The following is a 23,607-nucleotide window of genomic DNA, read 5'->3' as shown; positions in this document are numbered from 1 at the left end:
TTCATCAATGGTTGTCTACAGTCAACCAGCAGTCAGGGAAGGTCGGGTGCGACAATGATGCAAACCAGTCTGCGACCCTTCTTCAGGGCAATGTGACACACGTGCCTTGTATGGCTCACGTGTTGAACCTGGTTGTCCAGCAATTTTTAAAACACTATCCCTGCCTACATGGCCTTCTGCAGAGGGCACGGTGTAACGCCTGCCTGGATCGACACACTCAGATGGGCTGTAAAGGATAGGCTAGAGGCAAGCCACTCACCAAGCTGGACACCCAGAACCCTGAAACCTTTAACCCCTATACAGTGATTTGGAATTACACAGGGCCCACGTTGATCAATACCTGTGGAAGCCTGCAGTTCCAGAGAATAGTAGTCATGCAGGTTCAAAAACATTAATTGAGGAAGAGGAACAGAATGGGATGGCCAGGACTTAATCAGAAAACAAGCAGAGGTTGAAATGCGGATCGGCCAACGAGGTACATAAACAGCAAGCAGGAAACGTAGTCAGGTAACAAGCGCACAAACTCATAAAACTGAACTGGGGTAACAGTAACAAGAGGTTCATAGCTTTGTCTGGCAGTGGTCTGCAGACAGGAGGGGCCTAAAAAAGGGTGTGGTGTCTTCCCATTGGGACCAGAGTACAAATTGATTGAGTGGACTACGTTGGTGACTTAAAAGCCATGTGCGGCAATGATGCAAACCCGTCTGCGGCCCTTCGTCAGGGCAATGTGACACACGGGCCTTGTATGGCTCACGTGTTGAATCTGATTCTCCAGCAATTTTTAAAATACCATCCCGGCCTACATGGCCTTGTGCAGCGGGCACGCTGCTATGTGGTCACTTTCATCCTTCGCACCCAGCAGCTCAACAACTTTCATCGCTCCGGAAGTCTTAGGGTCTGGCAGTTAAACGCCGGAAATGCGATGTTCCGACACGCAGGAATTGGAATCTGCACATGTTGCAGCGTGTGTGGCAGCACCGCAGAGCCCTGCTGAAATACGGTATGACGTATACCCTGGGCTAACTTGATCCAGAGGTGGTGCAGATCACGCTGCTGGAGTGGTGTCAGATCAAGGACCTATGCACCCTTCTACACAGTTTCCAAATGTCGACGAAGATGTTTAGCACTGGCAATGCCATTCTCAGCGTGACAATTCTGGTCACCTACATGATGGAGCACACTGTAAGCATTATTCGGAGTCAGGTATTGGTCCAAGAGGAAGGTGAGGAAGTACAGGAGGAGTCATATGCAGAAGGGATAATAAGATCTACAAGGTCCATACGGTAAGCGGCACCTAGGCAGCAGTTATGGGGGGGATAGGGATTAACAAGGGCGCATAGTATCAGCAAAAATTGTTGAGGAAGGTGCAGGAGCCATGAAGAAATGGAGGACAAACTTGCGATGGGCATGGAAGACTCAGCAGATGAGTGAGAGCTTGCTCACATTTCGGTTGTGCGAGGTTGGGGGGAGAGGGCAGAGGAAGGAGGCACGATTCTCACCTCTCTGTCACCAACACACCAAGGACTTGGTCCTCCTGGATGCACAAGACACATGAGCGCCTTCTTGCTGCACTACCTACAACATGACCCTCGGATTGTACGAATTCCAAGTCATGCTGACTACTGGGTTGCCACACTGTTAGATCCCTGGTACAACACAAAATTTTGCGAAATAACTCCTGCCATAGAAAGGGACGCACGTATGCAGGAGTATCAGCAGAAGGTGTTACGCAATCTTACATCTGCTTTTCCACTAAACACCAGGGTGCACAGAGTGAATCTCAATGCTTTTTCATCGATAGGAGGAAATGGTCTTACTTGTCCACATCTGAGGGACCGAGGGCTGGCTGCTGTGCTGAGATGCCATTGAGTACGGTGTCCCTGCAGAGTTGCACTTTTGGTCATATACAAAATGAGTTTAAAAAGGACAGATGCGGGTGAAAAGGGGAACAGGTGTGTTGGAAAGGGGAAAAAAGTTTTGGTCCGTGGGTTTGGTGGTTAAACAAAAGTAACATTTGATGAAGAAACACCATCTGTTACGGTGGGACTGGCAGATTTGGATAAGGTGGTATATACTATGTTACCGCTATATAACGAAAATTAATAAGAAAAGAAAGATAAAGGCATATATCCCCATCAGCAGTCAGTGTCCACCGTGCTCCCAGATGGAAAAGGAGAGGTTGGCAACTGGAAGGTTTTGGTTGAGGATACAGAGCTGTGTGGCTATGAAACTAATAGTAGCCTGAACCAAGTTAGACGCCACTCGGATCTTGAGACTGGGAGCCCTGTTAGCGTCACAGGGTCCACACGCCCACCCAGCCCAGGAACTCCCTGTCAACATCACAGGGGCCATTCAGTATGCTGACCGTGTGCATTGGGGCCACACCTGTGAACAGCAGGCGCATCAGCAGCAGCAGGCCTGTTAATGCCACTGGGCTGCACAAGCAGGACTTGTAGGACAGGAGCTGGTCTTAACCGTTCTGCGTTACCAACTGTGGTGGCGGCCTGCATCAACGCCCTATCCCTGCCTACCTCTGGCCTAAAGCCACAATGGGTTCAACACATGGAGGTGTGCTCTTTCGGAGCATAATAGAAGACTGCGCACCTCCTTGTTGTCTCCAGCACCTTCTATAACCTGGGACCGCCCCAAACCAGGGTGGACCACAATGCACCTCCTGGAGACAAAAGCAGAGTGACACGTCATGAGTGGCATAACTAGCGTCCTATTTGGAACCACAACTTCAATGATGACCTCATGGCTGCCATGACCCAAACACCTCACCAGTCATCGTCTGACCATCAATAATGAGGTGACAAGTCATAGGGGCGGGCCTCTGCAAGCCATTTGGGAGTGGCCTGGCCACATCGTCAGGACACCTGATGCCCTGTGGTCTAAATGGGCCCCCCACATCACGGGCAGGGCCAAAGAGTTCATTACCGGACCTAGTTTCTGATGCAGTAAGTGCCTGACCATAGTCAGTTGCATGAAATACAGTCTCTGAAAAAAGACTATCAGCTTTAGCATGGTGTCTATGCACAACACAGGACTTAGACCCGTCACGGAGTGCAAGTACCTGTGCAAAGAGGCTTTTCGCACTAAGTGTGGGAGCATGCGCTGTAGCCCGAAATGAAGACTTAGCCTCAGGAATGGCACAGTCAGGCTGAGCATACTCACTAGGCGAAACACTGGAGTTAGGCTGCGGCTGGGGCAATTCGTCACACGCATGCGCACTAGCTGCCTCTCCACACTTACACGTGGAGGAGAAAGCAGCCAGCTGGACAACCCGAGGCACAGGCCTAAATGGCAGCTGATGCCTGGGCGCAACTGAAACCGCAGCAGGCTGCTTGCGTTTAAGGCGTCACCGTTTTGTAACAACAAATAACATCCAAAAGAACAGGTGTACTTCTTCCCATGGATAATCTGATATGATCCCTTTTTTCATGGACACGACCATCGCTAACAAATGTAGATGAGGCCAAAACAGCAGCTGCTTCAATGGATATCAAGTGCTCCATAAAGTGGCCTCTCCTCCACCCCAATTTCAAAATCCCAAATACTCCATTCCTCTGTGGTGTCAATCCAATCGCACTTGCTTCCTAACAGCTCTCAAGTTTCCAGCAGCCCTGCTGAGTATGGGGTGACAGAGATGGTTGAGTTTGTATAGCTGTTCAGTCGCACTATAGCCTGGGAATCAGAGGTCTGCTCCAAAGCTGCAATGAGTACAGACAAGGAAGTTATTATTATTTTTATCATTATTGATTTATAGAGCACCATTGATTCCATGGTGCTGTACATGAGAAGGGGGTTACATACAGAATACATATACAAGTAACTATAGACAGACTGGTACAGAGGGAAGAGGGCCCTGCCCTTGCGGGATTACAGTCTAAAGGATTTTTGGGAGGAGACAGTAGGAGTTGTTTAGGTTGAGCGTCAAGTACGTATGGTGGTTGTGTCATTGAAGGTTATAGTCATTTCTGAACAGATGAGTTTTCAGATTCAGTTTGAAGCTTGCGTGTGTAGCAGATAATCTAACGTGTTGAGGTAGCGAGTTCCATGAGACAGGGGAAATGATCTGCGCAGATAGCCTGAAGCTTTGTGACTGGGATCCAGGCCCCGATGAAGAAGGTGCTGAGCCTAATCTACACCCTCATTTCCAAATAGTAAATCCTCCTGGTGGAGACAATGGGGAACATGATGAGGAGCACAGATACCTGATTGGAAGGACAACTTTACTATTCGGTCAGGGCAGGAAGAGGTTGTCTCGGAGGACTCAGGACGAGGGGAATGAAAACACACAGGGTTATTGATGAGGTTGGAGACAACACTTACTGTGAAACCAAAGTCAGCCAGTCGATGAGGTCAGCAGAGGAGGTGGAGGAGGATGCTACTGACGACGAGGTTACGTTGCGTCTTCCTGGCCAGAGACAATGTACTGGAAGCACGTCAACAACTGAATCCTGGACCACAACTTTGACTCTGAGCAGATGTCGTGTTGGCTATGCAGGTCGCATGGGCTGTAAGCCTTTCCTAGCCTGTGAATTTTTGGACATCGCAAAGGATCACCCAAGTCATGGAATCTGTAAGATTTGTCAACAATCTGTAAGTAGAAGGCAAAAACTCACACTTTTGAGTACTTCCTCCATGAAGTATCACATGGATATGAATTGACAGCGTGAAGGTGTATTGCTCAGCTTTAGCAACCGTCAACGCAATATGCTTATTGCCGTTCATTGCATGCATTGTTGCAGACTACACACAAGGGGCTGCTGTTTTTTTGGATCTGCCTTTGGTCACTATAGCAATAGGAAATTGCTCTTCGGGGGTGGACTTGGAGATGCTGTCTATGAACAGAATGAAAAGCTAAAGGTGTGTGTTACAGCAAGGAGCCACCGCGGAAACACTTTGTTCAATTGTGAGGGGAGTTGTGTTGTACTTTGATGATGAGCACTGTAACGTCAGTGAGCAGCATCCTGTGCCACAGACCAACATTCTTACAGTGCTGTCTATACTGTTTACCGTGAGAGGAGCGTAAAGTCTGTATTTCTGGCAACTGGACATCACAGTACCCGGGTACGGTAGGCTGTGCCCAGACAATAATGCGGGCACAAAACACTTTGTTTTATTAGCAAAACACATATCTGTTCTGGGTAGACCGACTATATAGACAATAAGACTTGCTGCCTCTGCACTGTCAAATTGTCATGTACAGTTTAAATCATAGAGGGACAGCAACACATGTTTGCATTGACTGTTGCTTTTCAAGATTTCCATGACTGTGTTGCAGAGCTGTGTGGTTTGCATTCACACTGTTATCATCTGCAATATCTGTGAGGCTTCAGCTAACAAGGGTATTCAGGGGGGGTCATGTGTTTTGTCTATGTTTAGGTAGATAACTTGGAAGCTCTTGTGATGCGCCACTGGTAAGTCGTGTTCGCACACACACACACACACACACGCACAAACACACAATTACTGCTACACAGAGGGATTAGCAGGTAGTAGGCAACAGAATAGATTGTTCAATTATTTTAATTGTATGCATGGTTCTTATTGTTTGTTTTGGTAAAGTTAAACAATCATTTATCAACCCAACTGGCTAGAGTCCTTTTGCCTGGTTTTGCTGCATACTGGGGAGCCCACCCTGTACACGACTTAAAATGAAGCATAAGTCGCAATGTGAATTTCACTGTGCTACAATGCGGACTAGCGTGCCTGTGCAACCACCGCCTGCCCCATCAAGTGCATCTGCATGCTCTTCATCCTCTGTGACTGTGGGGACAGCAGTCACACATGGTTTTTCACACTGAACTTCCACTCCTTAACCCGCAACAGGTAGTGTGATTGGCAGGTCATCACTTGTTTTGGAAGTGGAAACAGAAGGTATTGTTGAGCTGTCAGACATCGAGCGAACCATCATTGGATGCAGGCTACATTATATCCACGCCTGCACCTTCGTCACAGATTGCCTGGACTACCTGCAGTTAATAATTGCATTCCAGAAATGGAAAGGAGTGTAGAATGCACATGTGTTGTACCTTGCTTGGCAGCAAAGGAACACTAACTTAGTATTCCAGACAATTTTAGGAAGGCAGAAAAAGAGTCAGCTCTTTGTGCAAATTAAATAGCGTGGCAAAAGTGGACAGATGGGTACAGTGGCCGTGTTCTGTGGGTACCAGGACAGTAAAAGAAGCCTCACTTTCTATCCCTCCTAATGATCAAATGCAGCAAGGAATTCCCTGAGTTTGCTATAAAATTAGCATAGCAAAATGGGCATGAGTGTAGAATGCAGAGGTGCTTGAGATTCCTTGGCACCAGTGGCACAATAAAGGAGTTCTACAGGCATTTTTTGTATACCACTAAGTGGCAGTATTTTTTGCTATAATTATAGATTATTAAAAACAGAGCAGGAGGGTGTCATGCAGAGGTGCTAGAAATAGCTTGGCACCAGTGGGGCACTAATGGAATACAACAGCCAGTTCTATGATGCCACTAAGTTTACTCAATTTTTGGTATTATAATGTATTAGTAACAATGAGTTTGAGTGTGCAATGCAGGCAGACGTGCTGCAAATATCGTTCCACTAGTGTGACTACACAAAAGTCCAATAGCCAAGTTTAGGATGCCACTAGGTACACTGACTGTTTGCTAGTATAATGGCTTAGAGTGTGCAATGCAGGCAGACGTGCTGCAAATATCTTTCCACTAGTGTGACTACACAAAAGTCCAATAGCCACGTTTAGGATGGCACTAGGTACACTGACTGTTTGCTAGTATAATGGCTTAGTTAAAAAGAGTTTGAGTGTGCAATGCAGGCAGACGTGCTGCAAATATCTTTCCACTAGTGTGACTACACAAAAGTACAATAGCCACGTTTAGGATGCCACTAGGTACACTGACTGTTTGCTAGTATAATGGCTTAGTTAAAAAGAGTTTGAGTGTGCAATGCAGGCAGACGTGCTGCAAATATCTTTCCACTAGTGTGACTACACAAAAGTCCAATAGCCACGTTTAGGATGCCACTAGGTACACTGACTGTTTGCTAGTATAATGGCTTAGTTAAAAAGAGTTTGAGTGTGCAATGCAGGCAGACGTGCTGCAAATATCTTTCCACTAGTGTGACTACACAAAAGTCCAATAGCCACGTTTAGGATGCCACTAGGTACACTGACTGTTTGCTAGTATAATGGCTTAGTTAAAAAGAGTTTGAGTGTGCAATGCAGGCAGACGTGCTGCAAAATATCTTTCCACTAGTGTGACTACACAAAAGTCCAATAGCCACGTTTAGGATGCCAAATAGGTACACTGACTGTTTGCTAGTATAATGGCTTAGTTAAAAAGAGTTTGAGTGTGCAATGCAGGCAGACGTGCTGCAAATATCTTTCCACTAGTGTGACTACACAAAAGTACAATAGCCACGTTTAGGATGCCACTAGGTACACTGACTGTTTGCTAGTATAATGGCTTAGTTAAAAAGAGTTTGAGTGTGCAATGCAGGCAGACGTGCTGCAAATATCTTTCCACTAGTGTGACTACACAAAAGTCCAATAGCCACGTTTAGGATGCCACTAGGTACACTGACTGTTTGCTAGTATAATGGCTTAGTTAAAAAGAGTTTGAGTGTGCAATGCAGGCAGACGTGCTGCAAATATCTTTCCACTAGTGTGACTACACAAAAGTCCAATAGCCACGTTTAGGATGCCACTAGGTACACTGACTGTTTGCTAGTATAATGGCTTAGTTAAAAAGAGTTTGAGTGTGTAATGCAGGCAGACGTGCTGCAAATATCTTTCCACTAGTGTGACTACACAAAAGTACAATAGCCACGTTTAGGATGCCACTAGGTACACTGACTGTTTGCTAGTATAATGGCTTAGTTAAAAAGAGTTTGAGTGTGCAATGCAGGCAGACGTGCTGCAAATATCTTTCCACTAGTGTGACTACACAAAAGTCCAATAGCCACGTTTAGGATGCCACTAGGTACACTGACTGTTAGCTAGTATAATGGCTTAGTTAAAAAGAGTTTGAGTGTGCAATGCAGGCAGACGTGCTGCAAATATCTTTCCACTAGTGTGACTAGACAAAAGTACAATAGCCACGTTTAGGATGCCACTAGGTACACTGACTGTTTGCTAGTATAATGGCTTAGTTAAAAAGAGTTTGAGTGTGCAATGCAGGCAGACGTGCTGCAAATATCTTTCCACTAGTGTGACTACACAAAAGTACAATAGCCACGTTTAGGATGCCACTAGGTACACTGACTGTTTGCTAGTATAATGGCTTAGTTAAAAAGAGTTTGAGTGTGCAATGCAGGCAGACGTGCTGCAAATATCTTTCCACTAGTGTGACTACACAAAAGTCCAATAGCCACGTTTAGGATGCCACTAGGTACACTGACTGTTTGCTAGTATAATGGCTTAGTTAAAAAGAGTTTGAGTGTGCAATGCAGGCAGACGTGCTGCAAATATCTTTCCACTAGTGTGACTAGACAAAAGTACAATAGCCACGTTTAGGATACCACTAGGTACACTGACTGTTTGCTAGTATAATGGCTTAGTTAAAAAGAGTTTGAGTGTGCAATGCAGGCAGACGTGCTGCAAATATCTTTCCACTAGTGTGACTACACAAAAGTCCAATAGCCACGTTTAGGATGCCACTAGGTACACTGACTGTTTGCTAGTATAATGGCTTAGTTAAAAAGAGTTTGAGTGTGCAATGCAGGCAGACGTGCTGCAAATATCTTTCCACTAGTGTGACTACACAAAAGTCCAATAGCCACGTTTAGGATGCCACTAGGTACACTGACTGTTTGCTAGTATAATGGCTTAGTTAAAAAGAGTTTGAGTGTGCAATGCAGGCAGACGTGCTGCAAATATCTTTCCACTAGTGTGACTACACAAAAGTCCAATAGCCACGTTTAGGATGCCACTAGGTACACTGACTGTTTGCTAGTATAATGGCTTAGTTAAAAAGAGTTTGAGTGTGCAATGCAGGCAGACGTGCTGCAAATATCTTTCCACTAGTGTGACTAGACAAAAGTACAATAGCCACGTTTAGGATGCCACTAGGTACACTGACTGTTTGCTAGTATAATGGCTTAGTTAAAAAGAGTTTGAGTGTGCAATGCAGGCAGACGTGCTGCAAATATCTTTCCACTAGTGTGACTACACAAAAGTCCAATAGCCACGTTTAGGATGCCACTAGGTACACTGACTGTTTGCTAGTATAATGGCTTAGTTAAAAAGAGTTTGAGTGTGCAATGCAGGCAGACGTGCTGCAAATATCTTTCCACTAGTGTGACTACACAAAAGTATAATAGCCACGTTTAGGATGCCACTAGGTACACTGACTGTTTGCTAGTATAATGGCTTAGTTAAAAAGAGTTTGAGTGTGCAATGCAGGGAGATGTGCTGCAAATATCTTTCCACTAGTGTGATTACACAAAAGTCCAATAGCCACGTTTAGGATGCCACTAGGTACACTGACTGTTTGCTAGTATAATGGCTTAGTTAAAAAGAGTTTGAGTGTGCAATGCAGGCAGACGTGCTGCAAATATCTTTCCACTAGTGTGACTAGACAAAAGTACAATAGCCACGTTTAGGATGCCACTAGGTACACTGACTGTTTGCTAGTATAATGGCTTAGTTAAAAAGAGTTTGAGTGTGCAATGCAGGCAGACGTGCTGCAAATATCTTTCCACTAGTGTGACTACACAAAAGTCCAATAGCCACGTTTAGGATGCCACTAGGTACACTGACTGTTTGCTAGTATAATGGCTTAGTTAAAAAGAGTTTGAGTGTGCAATGCAGGCAGACGTGCTGCAAATATCTTTCCACTAGTGTGACTACACAAAAGTCCAGTAGCCACGTTTAGGATGCCACTAGGTACACTGACTGTTTGCTAGTATAATGGCTTAGTTAAAAAGAGTTTGAGTGTGCAATGCAGGCAGACGTGCTGCAAATATCTTTCCACTAGTGTGACTACACAAAAGTCCAATAGCCACGTTTAGGATGCCACTAGGTACACTGACTGTTTGCTAGTATAATGGCTTAGTTAAAAAGAGTTTGAGTGTGGAATGCAGGCAGACGTGCTGCAAATATCTTTCCACTAGTGTGACTACACAAAAGTCCAATAGCCATGTTTAGGATGCCACTAGGTACACTGACTGTTTGCTAGTATAATGGCTTAGTTATAATGAGTTGGAGTGTGCAGAGGACAGGAGGGTACAGTGGCAGGATTGTGGTGCTCTGGGTAGAGGAATGGAAGCCTGCCTTTCTATTCCCTCCTAATGGGGAAATGCAGCGACGAAATCCCTGACCTTAGCTACACAGACGCTGTCTCTGTTTTCAGGACCTGTCACCTATGGCTCTGACCCTGCCGGTACGAGCCCTTAAAAGGACTGATAGAAAGTGCTATCCCTAAGCTGTCCAGCGCTGTGTATGGAGCGCATACAGCTGTATCGGCGATAGGATTTAGGACGGAGCTGCGCCAGTGATGTCTGACACCAAGGACGCAGAAGGCAGATAATGGCGTGCTGGAGGAAAATGTCCGGTTTTATAATGCAGGGACATGTGACATGGACATCCTATCACACATGCCGTTGCTTCTCTGGCTAAAAGTCCACTTAGCTGTGTGTGTGTCTGGGATTGGCTGACATGCTGGCCCGCCCCACAAGACGCGCGCGCTTAGGGAAGGAAGACAAGGAAAAAAAAAAAAAATGGCGATCGCCATTATACAAACAGCAGTGATCTGAAGGTGCTGTTCCCGCACACTATACACTGAAATTTCATAATAGTGTGAGTCACAGAGTGACTTACACTATTACAGCGGAAAGCCAGCTAGGAATTAGCTGTTTTTTTGCTGCTAGAACCGTTCTCGAACGTTTCTAGAACTATCGAGCTTTTGCAAAAAGCTCGAGTTCTAGTTCGATCTAGAACAGGCCCCAAAATCACTCGAGCCTAGAACTGGAGAACCTCGAACCGCTCTCAACTCTAGTGTACAAGCACAAGAAAATCACCAGAGCGCTCTACACTGTGAAAAGCAGTACAAAATGGCACTGGAGTGAACATGTGATCGCCTCATGTAGGTTGAAGCTATGGATCCTGGGTAAATTTATGTATTTTCCCTCCTTCAGTTTTTTTGCAGTGTGCAAAAAAAACGGAAGGCACACAGATGACAAATGGATGACATACGGACCGTCTATGGAACGGAAACGGATGCCACACGGATGCACCCGTGAAAAAAAGGGACCGTTTTTTGCGGACCGCAAAAACGGATCGGTCGTGTGAATGAAGCCTTATTCTGATCTGTCGTTTATAAATAGCAGGCAGAAATAAGTGAATTGCGCCCCCCAGCGTCAGAAAATCTCTGGGGTTTCAGGGGGTAGCTGAGACCCTGGAGATCATGATTCAGGCCGGTTTTTCCGGTCCCCGCTCACGTGATCACTGGTATACACCGTATACCGATGATCACGTTACAGTAAATGACAGCGCCGGTAAAAAATTATTTATCTCCCATCTGGCATGAACAAACATATCAGATGGGAGATAAATCTCCTCCCCGGTCCCCTCCGGTCCCCCGGTGTCACCAAAGTGCCCCCCGACCACCTCCCGGAAATCCAAGATGGCCACGCACACAGCATTGTGCCGGCCGCATTCACCCTACTCCTCTGATTTATGACACATGTGCCATGACACATGTGACAGAAAACTCATCCCCAGGCCCTGCCAGGTCACCCTCTATAACCCCACCGGTGTTCCCCGGTGTCCCACGGTACCTGTGCAGCGTTGATCCCCCGCGGCCCCCTCCTTCACAATAGACGCTGCCGCATGCACAGAGAGGCTGTCAGCTCAGCTTCCTGTGTTCAGACACCGTGAGTGCTGGTAACCATGCATCTGTAAGCTACTGCAATGCCCTGCTCATGAGGTAAGGAACATAGTTGATCAGGAGAGCTATACTACATTTCCAAATGGAGGTATTTGATTATATAGTTGCCCTGCTGAACGACTACCAAACATGAGAGTCCGTTATATGCCACAAGAAAACATGTCTAAATAGCGAGCTCTGTTGTTTAGTATTCATTCAGCTGGATAACTGGACTTAAAGGGGTATTCCATCTCCAAGATCCTATCCCCAATATATAGTAGGTGGAATAGCAATAATATCAGCAAATACCAATATTTGGAAATGTAGAATAGTTCTCCTGATTAGGCATGCCCTTACCTCATGAGCAGGGCATTGCAGCTTTGGTAGCAACAGTTACGACATGGACTGCTGCTGTGGACCCGGGGAGAGTGGGTGCAGATTCATTGCACCCACACTCCTCACATGGAGGGTCTGCACTCCTAGAAAATGGGGGATACGTTCCCTGAGCGTGTCCCCCATATTCTAGACGGTCCAGAGTAATCGTGGGACCCCCTTATTTTTTTTCCCTACAATAAATTGGTGAAAGAAGGAATGTTTTGGGGAGTGTTTTTTCAAATACATTTTTTTTGTCTATTTGTTTTCTTAGTACTGATAGTTTATGATGTCGGGTATCTGATAGACGCCATGACATCACAAACTGCTGGGCTTGATGTCAGGTGACCTTACAGCTAGTATCAACCCCATTTATTACCCCATTTGCCACTGCACCAGGGCACGGGATGAGCTGGGGTGAAGCGCCAGGATTGGCGCATCTAGTGGATGCGCCACGTCTGGGGCGCCTGCGGCCTGCTATTTTTAGGCTGTGAAGGGCCAATAACTATGGACCTTCCCACCCTGAGAATACCAGACCACAGCTGTCCGCTTTACATTTGCTGGTGATCCAATTTGGGAAGGACCCTACTTTTTTTTTGTAATTATTAATATTTATAAAAAAAAGCCTGGGGTGACCTTCACGTTGGATCCCCAACCACGGTAAAGCTTCCAGCTGTGGTTTTCAGGCTACAGCCGTCTGCTTTACCCTATCTGGCTATCAAAAATGGGGGGACCCAACGTCATTTTTTTTTTCAACTATTTTTTTAAATAAAAAAAATTAATGGGGTTCCCTGTATTTTGATTGCCAGCCAAGGTAACGCCAGGCAGATGGGGGTGGCAACCCGTAGCTGTCCGCTTTATCTGCGCTGAGAATCAAAAATACCGCGGAGCGCTACGTCTTTTTTTAAAGATTTGTTTTTACAGCACTGTGATGTCCAGCAATCAAAATACAGGGAAGCCCTTTTTTTTTTTCTTTCTTTTTAGTTATTTAAATAAATAATTAAAAAAAATATATATATGGGCTCCCGCTGCATTTTTTGTATTGCTAGCTAAGGGTAATCCAAGCAGCTACTGGCTGCTAACCCCCACTGCTTGGTGTTACCTTCACTGGCAATGGAAAATCCAGGGAAGCATTTTTTATTTTTTTTGGCAAAAAACTACAAAAAAAAATGACGTGTGCTTCGCCATATTTTTGTATGCTAGCCAGGTACAGCAGGCAGGTACGGCCCCCAAACCCCCAGCTGCCTATTTGTACCCGGCTGGGAACTAAAAATATAGGGAAGCCCTTTTTTTAATTATTTCATGAATTTCATGAAATGATTAAAAAAAAAAAACACGTGGGCTTCGCCCCATTTTTGTGTCCAGCCGGATACAACTAGGCAGCTGGGGATTGGAATCCGCAGCACAGGTTAGCCCGAGGTTTCTGGGCCCCTCTGCTGCAAATTGCAGTCCGCAGCCGCCCTAGAAAATGGCGCTCTCATAGAAGCGCCATCATCTGGCGCTGTATCCAACTCTTCCAGCAGCTGGGTAATAATGAGTTAATACTAGCTTTGTTTTACTAGCTAGTATTAAGCCAGAGATTCTTAATGTCAGGCAAGTTTGACCCGACCATTAAGAATCTCCAATAAAGGGTTAAAGAAAAGACATCACACAGAGAAAAAATACTTTAATAGAAATAAATACACAGACACACTTAGAGACTCCATGTTTATTACTCCCTCTTATCCCTCCACGATTCATGGTCTTCTGTCTTCTTTCTCCTTCAACAGATGCAGCTCTGCTCCATCAGCAACACTGCATGGGAGAAAGACGCTGCTCCCTGTGCAGGCTTTTCACTCCGTGAGTGATCAGTGCTGCTGGCTGTTAGCGGTAACGTCACCGCTGACAGACGGGTTGCCATAGCAACGGTGCTCCGATCACGTGATTACCGGTGTCGCTCCGGCTGTTAGAGGTGACATCACCGCTAACAGGCGCGTTGTTATGCCAACGGTGATCTCCGTTATTTACCGGCTGTGTCAGCCAGTCAGTAACGGAACAGCGAAGCAGAACGGGGAGTCGACCGTGTGCCAGAGCATGTCGCCGGTACACGGCGATACACAAACGTGCACCGTGTACCGGAGAGATATAATGACAGGACCTAGCATGACGTCCAAGCCATGTGACCAGTCTGTAGCCAATGAGATAATAGACATGTGACTGGTCACATGCTATTTTGACGTCACGATAGGACCTGTCATCACTGCTGGTTACCGAGAGGATGCAGCGATTATCCGATGGAAAAGCTGCGGGAGACAGAGTGCAGGATGGATCACGGGGACAGGTAAGTGTAATGTTTATTAACTGTATGTGTACATTTATAATGTGTTTTTATGTGTTTGTGATTGGCTCCCATTGTTTCCTATGGGGTTCGAGAGTTCGACGAACAGTTCGACGATCGGTTCGTCGAACGGGGCATCGTTCGGCTAACCGAACTGAACTCGAACTCTAGGGGGGTGGCTCATCTCTAGTCGGCAGCGGCGCAAGTTTAGTGACGTCATGACGATATAACTTGTGTAGCGGCTGCCCGTTATGTGACGACTGCTGGAGGTGGCGCTGCCCGCTCAGCGCGTTATGTAGGACGTATAATTCAGCCGGTGATAGCTCCGCAGTCCGCACTATGCCCCAGAGTAAAGGATGTGTGAGGTTTGGTCGGAGCACTCTATAAAACTGTGCTGTGCTGCTGTCTGCTGATTAGAGATGAGCGATGTTCTATTCTACCCGTTCACCAATTTCAAATTCAAATGATTTTGGGCGGTGTTCGAGTCGATCGACGAACTCGAACGATTTGCTTCAAGTTCGGCCGTTCAAGTTACCGTTCGATAACGGTTCGATCACCAAAGCGTGGCTTTTCACAGTAAGGCTATGTGCGCATGTTGTGTATTTGCATGAGTCCTGCGCCCCAGCACAATCCCTCTCTCTTTCCTACTCACTGATCACGGGCGCGGCGCCGCACGGCTGTCACAAAGCTATGGCGGCTTTCCCTCTTTTGAAAATGGCTGCCGCTCATTATTCAATCTGGTATTCCCTGCTTTCCCCGCCCACCGGCGCCCATGGTTGCAGTCAAACATGCCCCCATGCTGAGTGACAGCTGTCTCACTGCAACCAATCACAGCCGCCGGCGGGTGGGTCTATATCGTGCAGTAAAATAAATAATTAAAACAAAAAATGCGATCCCCCAATTTTGATACTAGCCAGGATAAAGCCACACGGCTGGAGGCTGGTATTGCCAGGATGGGGAACGCCACGTTATGGGGAGCCCCCCAGCCTCACAATATCAGCCAGCAGCTGCCCGGAATTGACACATTCATTAGATGAGACAGTCCTGGGACTCTACCCGGCACATACCGAATTGCCCTGGTGCGGTGGCAATCGGGGTAAAAGGTTAGGTTAATCATGACAGGCGTCTCCCCGAGATACCTTCTATGATTAACGTGTAAGTGAAAGTAAATAAACACACACAACTAAAAATCTTTTATTTGGAATAAAAGACAAAACAAACCCTCATTTACCTCTTTATTATTCCCCAAACAACAATCCAGGTCCGAAGTAATCCACACGACGTTTTCAGCTCTGCTACATGAAGCTGACAGGGAGCGCCATAGAACATAAGCGCTCTGTGTCAGATCCATGTAATCCACACGACGTGTTCAGCTCTGCTACATAAAGCTGACAGGGGGCGCTGTAGAACATGAGTGCTCTGTGTCAGCTCCACGCAGCAACTGACGTGAGTCGCGCTGTCACCGGAGACTTCACTCAGATAGTGCCTGTGTGTGATATATCTCTACTGCAATACAGAGGTCAAGATTACCAAATCTTCCTATGCTTTTCATTAGAGGCAGTGGCTCAATGGGTAGAGCTACCACTTAAGGAGAATTACTTCACAAGTTCGAGTTCCTGCCGTCCAGATAAAGAGTTTAAATTATAATTTTTATTTATAATTATAATTTAATTATTAATGAGGGGAGGAGCCGGACATCAGCTGTGAGCCGCGGGACACACCTCTAAAATCGGAGCAGTTCACGGAATGAGGCTGCATTGCTTTCTCCTCTCTCTCTTCTCTCGCCTCTCTCCCTTCTCTCTCCTCTCTCTCTTGTCTCTCTCTTCTCTCTCTTTCCTCTCTCTCTCTTTTTCTCTCTCTCTTTCTCTGTTTTTCTCTCTTTCTCTCTCCTTTTCTCTTTTTCTCTCTTTTTCTCTCTTTCTCTCTCTTTTTATCTCTTTCTCCCTCTCTCTCTTTTTCTCTCTCTCTTTTTCTCTCTCTCTTTTTCTCTCTCTCTTTTTCTCTATTTATCTCTCTTTTTCTCTCTCCCTCTCTCTTTTTCTGTCTTTTTTGTTCTCTCTCTCTTTTTTTCTCTCTTTTTATCTTTCGCTCTCCTCTTTGTAGCTGAATAATCCACTTCTTGATTCTCTACTGCAATACAGAGGTCAAGTTTACCAAATCTTCCTATTTGTTTCATTAGAGGCAGTGGCTCAATAGGTAGAGCTACTGCATAAGGAGAATTCGCTCACGAGTTCAAGTCCCGGCCGTCCCGGTAAAGAATTTAATTTATTTTAAATTAAAATTATTATTTATTTATAATTATAATTTAATTTAATTATGCACTGACGAGAGGAGACGGACATCAGCTGTGGGCCGCAAGACACACCTCTAAAATCGGAGCAGTTCACGGAATGAGGCTGCATTGCTCTCTCCTCTCTCTCTTCTCTCTCTCTTCTCTCTTTGTCTCTCTCTCTTTTTTTCTCTTTTTTTTCTCTCTTTTTTTTCTCTCTTGTTCTCTCCTTTTTTCTCTTTTTCTCTCTTTTTCTTTTTCTCTCTTTTTCTCTCTTTCTCTCTCTTCTCTCTCTCTTCTCTCTCTCTCCTCTCACTCCTCTCTCTTTTTTCTCTCTCTCTCTTGTTCTCTCCTTTTCTCTCTTTTTCTTTTTCTCTCTTTCTCCTTCTCTCTCTCTTCTTGCTCTCTTCTCTCTCTTCTCTCTCTCCTCCTCTTCTCTCTCTCCTCTCTCTCCTGTCTCTCTTCTCTCTCTCTCCCTCTCTTTCTTCTCTTTTCTCTCTCTTTTCTCCCTCTATTTTCTCTCTCAGATCTGGCAATGATCAGCTGATGGGGTCACCTGACGGAATCAGCTGACACTATAAGTTGAGCAGTGAAGCCGGCTTTTTACCGCCCGGCTGGCTAAACTATCAGCTGCTGCTGTCGGACAGGAGTCTGCACAGAAGTGTGTAGGGTTTTTTTTTCATACAATCAGCTGCTGTGTCATGTGATTCAGGCTCTTGAACCTGACACATCATCTGATCACTTTGCCTTCAAGCAAACCGATCAGATGATATTGGATCCGGATTGGACTACGCGGGACCCTTGACCCAGGATTACTGCGGAGTAATGCTATAGTAATCTGACAGGTGGGTTACTATAGCAACGGTGATCTCCGATCACCTGATTCCTGGTGCCGCTATTCACCGACTGTGGAATCCAGTACTTGCATGTGGACTGACTCTGTAAAGAGCGCCGACATGCAGGAACGAGGAGCCAAGCATGTGCCCAAGCATCTCACCGGTACACGGAGATGCTCAAACAAGCACCGCATACCGGAGAGATGCACTGACAGGACGTAGCATGACGTCTAGCCATGTGACCAGTCTTTAGCCAATGATAATAGACATGTGACAGGTCACATGTTATGACGACATCACGGAAGGTCCTATCATCAGTGCTGGTTATCGGGAGGGCGCAGCGATGATCGGTAGGAAAAGTGGCGGAAGACAGAATGCAGGACGTGTTGCTGGCACATGTAAGTATAATGGCAATGTTCATTAACAGTATGTGTATATGTATAATGTGTTTGTATGTGTTTGTGTTTGCCTGCCATTGTTTTCAATGGGGTTCGAAGGTGTTCGTTGAACGTTCGCCGAACTAACCCATTTGACGAACCGAACCGAACTCGATCACTAGGGGGTGGCTCAACACTACTGCTGATGTGTGGAGTGAGGACGTTGGACAAACTTACACTAGTGCAGCCACAGCGAGACACCGGATGAGCAATGTAACTAATGGCCACATGCCGCCTGTCTACTGTAGTGATGTGTCGGTCGTGAATGATCCGACACAAAGATCTGGCTCCCTGCTTTGAAAGGAGCCGGATCACCAGTGTGAGCCACTAAAATTTCTAAACAGCTCTTTTCGCTGCCAAAACCCCGCCCATTCGCGGCTATACTCTCCCTACTCAACAATCTAATTGGACACTTGTAAGTGGGCGGCGTTTAGTCGCGGGTGGGCGGGGTTTTGGCGGCGTTACTACAATCTTAAATATGTGTTCACCTGGGGTGAACACACATTTAATAAGGAGCAGAGAACGATCTGAAAGATTCGGCTCTTTTTGTTGAGCGGAGCCATGGGAATCGAATCATCAAAGAGCCAGACTGCCCATCACTAGTCTCCTGAGCTCCGCTCCAGAGTGTAAGAAGACTCGTGACTGGGGCGTTCCACGCAGTAAATGACACGCCCCAGTCACGAGTCGGACCTTGGTTAAAGGTACAGGCTGCCTACTGCAACGCTAACTCCAAAGGTATCTCCTTTAAGACAAGCTGCATCCAAAGCAATGACAGGCCGCGGACCCATCCACAGCTAGCCTTTGAGTCATAGATTAGCTGTGGATGCGGCCGCTGCCTATCATAGGCTAGATGTGGATGCGGCCGCGGCCTGTCATAGGCTATGACAGGCCACGGCCACATCCACAGCTATGACAGACTGTGGCCGCATCCACAGCTAGCCTATGAAAGGTCGCATCTGCATCCACAGCTATGACAGGCTGCGGCCGCATGAAAAGCTAGCCTATGACAAGCCGTGGATGCATCTACAGCTATAAGGAAAGCCGCGGTAATTTAACTGGGATTCCTTGTGCGGCTCTAATGGGTTCTTAAGTGGCCAGCCCAGGGGGCAATTGCCCCTCTGCCTCCCGGGCCAGCCCGCCCCTGGCTGGACCCTTGACCCAGAATTACTGTGGAGGGGGGGTTCTATATTTCAAAAAAGATGCCCGGATTGTGCCACACAGCCAAAACCTGATGTGTGAACAGACCCTTAGCCTAAATAAGTGCATTTTTTCCAATGCATCTTTTAATTGTACTTACTGGCAAAATGCAGGTGCAAACCATAAAGAACTATATGCTGATTATTTTTCCTATACTTCAAACGGAAAAAAGACAACGTGTGCCATGCTGAGCTGTCATAGAGTTCACTGTGGAAATGACATAGGCAGTTGCTATTACACAGCATAACAATATTTCGATAGCAGCCTCTCCAGCATGGTATCAGAGCTGTCATAGCTACTCTACTTTTCAACCAAGTTAAAAATAAAGAGCAACCACTCAGCTTGTGATCTCCCCCTCCACCCTCTCTGTAACAGAGAAGGAGAACGATCATCACCAGCAATCAGCCCCTGCAATGAAGCAGAACCGAGAGCTCACTTCACGCTCAGGAGAGATCACTACAGCTCCTCCTCGTGGTTGGTGAGTTTGGACACTTTAGAGCACATTTCTCAAGTTACAAACTATAGAAATGATCCCTGAAAGTATAGTCTTATCCTGTAACCAGCAGTCTCCACACTCCACACCCTGCACACTATCACTGTACATTACGGAGATACATTTTGTGTTCCTCCCCATCAGCACACTGGCTGGCCCAGACCTCACTGCTGATCATCGCACCGGCTATTACTTTATAATACGTGAATTATTCAATAATTCAGCTCGCACAATGTACCAGAAACCGCTTCATGAAAATCTGCATATAACCCGCCCACCGACCAATCAGAGTGCCGTTTTGGAGCAGATTCATAGGTTAGCTGTGGATGCGGCCACGGCCTGTCATAGGCTACCTGTGGATACGGCCACGGCCTGTCATAGGCTAGCTGTGAATGCGACCGCGGCCTGTCATAGGCTATGACAGGCTGCGGCCGCGTCCACAGCTATGACAGGCCGCGGCCGCATCCACAGCTAGCCTATGACAGGCCGTGGCCGCATCCACAGCTATGATAGGCTGCGGCCGCATCCACAGCTAGCCTATGACAGGCCGTGGCCGCATCCACAGCTATAAGGAAAGCCGCAGCCGCCGGTAATTTAACTGGGATTCCTTGTGCGGCCCTAATGGGTTCTTAAGTGGCCAGCCCAGGGGGCAATTGCCCCTCTGCCTCCCGGGCCAGCCCGCCCCTGTCTGGACCCTTGACCCAGGATTACTGCGGAGGGGGGGTTCTATATTTCAAAAAAGATGGAGTCACTAATTGTGTTGTTTTATTTCTAATAAAAATATTTTTCTCTGTGTATTTTTCTCTGTGTACCGCACGCATCATCACCGCACACCCCTGCACTACCGCACACATCATCGCCGCACACCCCCCCAGCACTACCGCACGCATCATCACCGCACACCCCTGCACTACCGCACACATCATCACCGCGCGCACCCCCGGCACTACCGCACGCATCATCACCACACACGCAGGCACTACCGTACGCATCATCACCTCACACCCCTGCACTACCGCACACATCATCGCCGCACACCCCCCCAGCACTACCGCACGCATCATCACTGCAAACCCCTGCACTACCGCACACATCATTGCCGCACACCCCCCCAGCACTACCGCACGCATCATCACCGCACACCCCTGCACTACCGCACACATCATCGCCGCACACCTCCCCAGCACTACCGCACGCATCATCACCGCACACCCCTGCACTACCGCACGCATCATCACCACACACGCAGGCACTACCGTACACATCATCACCTCACACCCCCGGCACTACCGCACGCATCATCACCGTACACGCAGGCACTACCTCAGTGACGTCCCCGGTTACAGCACGGCTCAATTCAGTTGCTTCGTGGAGCTAAGAGTGATGGTGTTCTACTGCTGCTCCTGTCAGCTTCATGTAGCAGAGCTGAAAGCGTGGTGGGACCTCTGTGGATTACGTCAGACCTGGAGGGGTATTTGGGGATTTTAATAAAATGGTGAAAGGGTGTTTTTTTGTCTTTTATTCCAAATAAAATATTTTTTTGGGTGTATGTGTTTATTTACTTTCACTTACAGGTTAATCACTGGGGGTGTCTCATAGACGCCTGCCATGATTAACCCCTTATTATCCCGATTGCCACCCCATCAGGGCAATTCAGGATGAGCAGGGTAGAGTCCCAGGACTGGCGCATCTAATGGATGCGGCAATTCCGGGCGGCTGCTGGCTAATACTTTTAGGCTGGGGTGCTCCCGATAACGTGGAGCTCCCCCATCCTGACAATACCAGCCTTCAGCCGTGTGGCTTTATCTTGGCTGGTATCAAAATTGGGGGGGACCACACGTCGTTTTTTTAAAATTATTTATTTATGTTAATGCAAGATAGACCCGCCCACCAGCGGCAGTGATTGGTTGCAGTGAGACAGCTGTCACTCAGCGTGGGGGCGTGACTGACTGAAAACAATCATAGGCGCCGGTAGGCGGGGAAAGCAGTGAATACGAGATTGAATAATGGGCGGCCGGCATTTTCAAATCAGGAGAAGCCGCCAGAGCTTTGTGACAGCCGTGCAGCGCCGCGTCGGTGATCGGTGAGTGGGTGAGAGTGAGTGAATGAGTCAGTGAGTGAGTCAGTGAGTGAGAGAGTTTGAGAGTGAGTGATTGATTTTCTGACAAGCAATGAATTTATATCACTTCTGGGCATGCTCAGAAGTAAAAACCGAATCCGGTACATGCTTCCGGCGTGTTAGGCATGCCACCATATCCGGCGCGCATAGACTTTCATTATGCACCATGCCGCACAGCGCCGCACACGGCGCTATGCAGTTTTTTGCCGCTGGCAAAAAATGTTTCTCTCTGCGTGCTGTGCGGCCGCCGGAGTGACGATTTTTGCCGCATCCAGCAAAAACCGGATCAAACGCAAGTACATGCGGCACAATCCAGCGCTAATAAGTCTATGAGGAAAATCCGCACCCGGCGGCAAAAAAAAAACGGATGCGTTTTCCTGCAAAGCGCCGGATTGTGCCGCACAGCCAAAACCTGATGTGTGAACATACCCTTAGCCTAAATAAGTGCATTTTTTCCAATGCATCTTTTAATTGTACTTACTGGCAAAATGCAGGTGGAAACCATAAAGAATTATATGCTGATTATTTTTCCTATACTTCAAACTGAAAAAAGGCTAAGTGTGCCATGCTGAGCTGTCATAGAGTTCACTGTGGAAACGACATAGGCAGTTGCTATTACACAGCAGGACAATAATTCCATAGCAGCCTCTCCAGCATGGTATCAGAGTTGACATAACTACTCTGCTTTTCAACCAATTTAAAAATAAAGAGCAACCACTCAGCTTGTGATCTCCCCCTCCACCCTCTCTGTAACAGAGAAGGAGAACGATCATCACCAGCAATCAGCCCCTGCAATGAAGCAGAACCGAGAGCTCACTTCACGCTCAGGAGAGATCACTACAGCTCCTCCTCGTGGTTGGTGAGTTTGGACACTTTAGAGCACATTTCTCAAGTTACAAACTATAGAAATGATCCCTGAAAGTATAGTCTTAACCTGTAACCAGCAGTCTCCACACTCCACACCCTGCACACTATCACTGTACATTACGGAGATACATTTTGTGTTCCTCCCCATCAGCAAACTGGCTGGCCCAGACCTCACTGCTGATCATCGCGCCGGCTATTACTTTATAATACGTGAATTATTCAATAATTCAGCTTGCACAAGGTACCAGAAACCGCTTCATGAAAATCTGCATATAACCCGCCCACCGACCAATCAGAGTGCCGTTTTGGAGCAGATTCATAGGTTAGCTGTGGATGCGGCCACGGCCTGTCATAGGCTACCTGTGGATACGGCCACGGCCTGTCATAGGCTAGCTGTGAATGCGACCGCGGCCTGTCATAGGCTATGACAGGCCGCGGCCGCATCCACGGCTATGACAGGCTGCGGCCGCATCCACAGCTAGCCTATGACAGGCCGTGGCCGCATCCACAGCTATAAGGAAAGCCGCAGCCGCCGGTAATTTAACTGGGATTCCTTGTGCGGCCCTAATGGGTTCTTAAGTGGCCAGCCCAGGGGGCAATTGCCCCTCTGCCTCCCGGGCCAACCCGCCCCTGTCTGGACCCTTGACCCAGGATTACTGCGGAGGGGGGGTTCTATATTTCAAAAAAGATGGAGTCACTAATTATGTTGTGTTTTATTTCTAATAAAAATACTTTTCTCTGTGTATTTTTCTCCGTGTACCGCACGCATCATCACCGCACACCGCTGCACTACCGCACACATCATCGCCGCACACACCCCCAGCACTACCGCACG

At 47.1% G+C, this 23,607-nt stretch overlaps 1 protein-coding gene and 2 non-coding genes across 3 annotated transcripts in view; all 3 read right to left on the bottom strand.

Annotated features, from left to right (window-relative positions):
* Positions 1-23,607, bottom strand: part of RHBDD2 (rhomboid domain containing 2) — a 310,146-nt gene that overhangs the window by 190,431 nt on the left and 96,108 nt on the right. The gene's annotated exons all lie outside the window — the stretch shown is intronic.
* On the bottom strand, positions 19,626-19,843 carry LOC142292765 (small nucleolar RNA U3). The gene has a single exon (XR_012750799.1). It is a non-coding gene; the product is annotated as a small nucleolar RNA U3 (small nucleolar RNA).
* On the bottom strand, positions 22,619-22,836 carry LOC142292764 (small nucleolar RNA U3). Its single transcript, XR_012750798.1, has one exon. It is a non-coding gene; the product is annotated as a small nucleolar RNA U3 (small nucleolar RNA).

This window comes from Anomaloglossus baeobatrachus, chromosome 2 (genome assembly GCF_048569485.1).
Source record: "Anomaloglossus baeobatrachus isolate aAnoBae1 chromosome 2, aAnoBae1.hap1, whole genome shotgun sequence".
NCBI classification, from domain to species: domain Eukaryota; kingdom Metazoa; phylum Chordata; class Amphibia; order Anura; family Aromobatidae; genus Anomaloglossus; species Anomaloglossus baeobatrachus.
Note: the sequence above shows the minus strand (reverse complement) of the source record. Positions and strands in the feature narration are given on the sequence as shown.